The sequence below is a fragment of the Molossus molossus genome, unplaced genomic scaffold (assembly GCF_014108415.1).
Source record: "Molossus molossus isolate mMolMol1 unplaced genomic scaffold, mMolMol1.p scaffold_m16_p_9, whole genome shotgun sequence".
NCBI classification, from domain to species: domain Eukaryota; kingdom Metazoa; phylum Chordata; class Mammalia; order Chiroptera; family Molossidae; genus Molossus; species Molossus molossus.
In genome coordinates this window covers 19,266,061-19,269,821 of record NW_023425403.1, presented here as the reverse complement: position 1 = coordinate 19,269,821, position 3,761 = coordinate 19,266,061, and positions in this window count along the sequence as shown.

Genomic DNA, 3,761 nt, shown 5'->3' with positions numbered 1-3,761 from the left:
GCAGCTCCTGGAAGTTCTCATCACTAGAAAAACGACTGTAACCATGCGAGGTGATGCATGTTAACTAAGCTTACGGTGGTGATCATTTTGTTGTAATATATACATTAATCAGTATGTTGTACACCTAAAACTCATACAACATTCTATGCTAATTATATCTCAATAAAACTGGGAACATTTTTTTAAAATATGTTTTTATTGATTTTTTTTGAGAGAGAGAGGCAGGGAGAGGGAGAAGCATCGAGGTGAGAGAGACACATCGATTGGCTGCCTCCTGCACGCCCCCTACTGGGGATCGAGCCCACAACCCGGGTATGTGCCCTGATAGTCCATGGGGCAACGCTCAATCCACTGAACCACACCGGCTGGGCAGAACAATTTTTCTCAAAAGTTCTCTCAACAATCCCTTTCGGATCATTTTTTTTTTTTTTTTTTGCAGTTTCTGTTTCCGGGAACCTCCTGTAGCAACGGCACTGAGTCCTGCACTAGTTTGCGGACTGGATTGTGTTCTGTTTCATTTTCAGCTTCAACTGATGCCTTGGTTCTTCTTTTAAAAATGCCTGTGTTATTACAACTCTTTCTAAAATATGTTGAAGGAGTTAGGCTCTCCTTGCTGAGCCACTGCAGGGGGATTCATCTGAGACAGCACTAGGCTAACGGGACAGAGTTGAATATTCAGTTGGTTGGTGGGGTTACAGGAACCCAAGGTGAGAAGATGGAATTGAAGCTCCAGATTGCTAAGCCCTAAGCAAGGAGAGGTGTCAGAGTGGGGAAGGTTTCCCATTGCGGCCCAGAGTCAATGGCTCAAGCATCAGTCGAATCCTCTTTGCACATCTGGGTTGCTGGGTGATCATTAGTCTCCAGTCCTCTGCTTCCTTGTAAGACCCTGGCATCCTGCTGCATTTGCACAGGAACCTGGACACGTGTCAGGTGCTTGCAGCACCCAACAGCATCATTCTGAACCTAACAGTCCTTACATGTATTTAAGACATTAAATATTTCCGTGAAGTACTTCCGCGTACATAACAATAACAGTACATATTAAATGCAGTTAAGCACCAAGAATAGGGACAGAATGGAAACGAGGTTCATCAGCCCCCAAGTCATAGGCAGTTTAGTGTAATAGTATTTAGTCTCATTTTTCGGCCATCATCTCAGATACTATGGTGATGTTCATGAAGATTGGGGAGCTTTTCCTGCACATCTGCACCCCAATCTCAGAAAGCACTACTATGTCCCTGATGGATGTAGATGAGGTTGATCTTGCTCCTTTGTGTGGCCTTGGAGGGTATAGCGCAGAAGGCAGAGAATGTGGCTTTATGAAATGATGCTGTCCACCAGTTCAGTTTAGTTTTGGACTCCCGAGGCTTGAGCATTAATCAGAGTAAAATAAACATATATGTGGAAACCGTATCTCTGAACTGCATCCTAACCACTGTTGCCATCTATTTCTCTTTGTCCTTTAATATAGTTGGAATGACTCAGTTTGAGCTAGCAAATAAGTCTGTGTTTGTTGATAAAATCCAATTGTATGGATACGATGGTGTTCATAAATCCTCTGAATTCAGTCCTCTGGAATTTTCCCAGATTGGAATCAAATACTCACACTCCTGCCTGGCTCTCAAATTCCAAGTCAGCAGTATCTGCCGTCACACACAGCCTGGATGTGACATTTTTGTGGGAGGTCATCACAATGTAAGGGCTGTGTGAGTGCTCGGGGCTTATCTAATCAGGCTTTCTTGACACTTGTTTTATTGCATCCAAATCTCACGGGCTGATCAAGTGACTATGCTGTTTAGTGACCTGTAACAAAAGAGAGCTTCCTTACAAATGCTTGCCCTTGTTTCAAACCCCTCCTCCTGCCAGCTAGAAGGTTCTGCCTCTGGCTTGGGCTACATTGTTCTTGGCTGATCACTACCTTGGAAACCTGAACCCTATTCCTATCTGTCTAGTTTTAGGAAACATTCCTGAATGGGGTAAGTGTTTGATGATTCTTAAGATCCCTCCCAATTTTTGGTTTTGTGGATTCTAAAATCTAATTGCCACAGCATTTATTCCCTGCTCTCCATAAAATAGGTGTTCAATAAGTATTTGTGAATAAATGAATGAAAGAATGAATAGATGAGCAAATGAACAAATGTACAGAATTGTCAAGTGACTGTGATGTCAAGTCCTTCTCCCAGTTCCTCCTGGAAACCGTTTTGCTTTGGATACAATCTCCTGCAAAAGAGGACCCTGAGTGACAGACAGACAAGCTCCCTGAGATGCCTGAGTTCCTCCAGTGGGAGGCAGGCAACCTTACCGACCCTGGGAGTTCTCACCACACGGAGCTGCAGCGCGTACCCGTCTAAACGAATGGTGACCGCCTCCACCTATAAGGAACGTCATGATTTAAAAGATGGGAAATGACGTGTTGGCGAGGAGGTGGAGAAATGAGAACCCATATACATTGCTGGTGGGAATGTAAATTGGTGCAGCTGCTGTGGAAAACAGCCTGGCAGGTCCTCAAACGGTTAATTCCCATGGTACCCAGCAATTCCACTGGGAATATACCCTAAAGAACTGAGAGCAGGAACTCGAACAGATGTTTGTGCACAAGGTGCACAGCAGCAGCATCCGCAATTGTCAAAAGGCAGAAACAACCACCAACAGATGAATGAATATATGAACCAATGTGGTACACACGAACAATGGAACATTATTCAGCCCTAAAAGGAAGGAAATTCGGACACATGCTGCAACATGGATGAACCTGAAGAATATTATCCTGAGTGAAATGAGCCAAACATAAAAAGATAAATATTGTATGATTCCATTTACATGAAATGTCTAGAATAGGCAATTTTATAAAGACAGAAAGTAGAATAGAAGTTACCAGAGATTGAGAGGAGGGAGGTTGGGGAATTATTTTTTAATGGTACAGAGTCTTAGTTCGGGATGATGAAAAAGTTCTGGAAATGGGTAGTGGCGATGGTTATACAACACTGTGAATATATTTAATGCCACTGAATCATACACTTAAAAATGGTCACAATGGGCCCGGCCAGTGTGGTTCAGTGGTTGAGCATTGACCCATGTACCAAGAGGTCACCAGTTCAATTCCTAGTCAGGACACATGCCCAGGTTGTGGGCCCAGTCCCCAGTTGGGGGCATGCAGGAGGCGGCCAGTTGATGTTCTCTCTCATCGATGTTTCTATCTCTCTCTCCCTCTCCCTTCCTCTCTCTCAAAAAATTCAATAAGAAAAAAATAAAAATAAAAGCAAAAATGGTTGCAATAGTAATTTTATGTATGTATATTTTAGTGCAATAAAAACAGTAAAACAAAACCAAACAAAAAAGGGTATGTGAAGGACCAGGGGTAGAAGAGTATCAGGTAAATAATGTCTCAAGATACTGCTAACTAAAGAAGCCAGCATTTCGTGGCGCCTGCAGCTCACAGATACTCTCATACGTCACCATCTCAATCCTTACTACATCTCAGGGGGATATCATCTCATTTCACCACAAACACACTGACACAGAGAGGATGACTCACCCAACATCCGCCAGTAGCAGAGCTGTGATGTCATCACCTCTCCTCACCCTCAGAGTGGTGCGCATCCAGCTCCCTGCAGTGGCCTCCCGACAGGGGTCACCACGTGCCTTGCAGACAAGCAGCCGGCACAGGGGGGCTGACGAGGCTGTCCGGTGAGCTGGTCCAGAGGACAAGAGCTGGGCCCGCAACGCCAACTGGCTCCATTCTCGCCCTCCTTGGGGGGCAA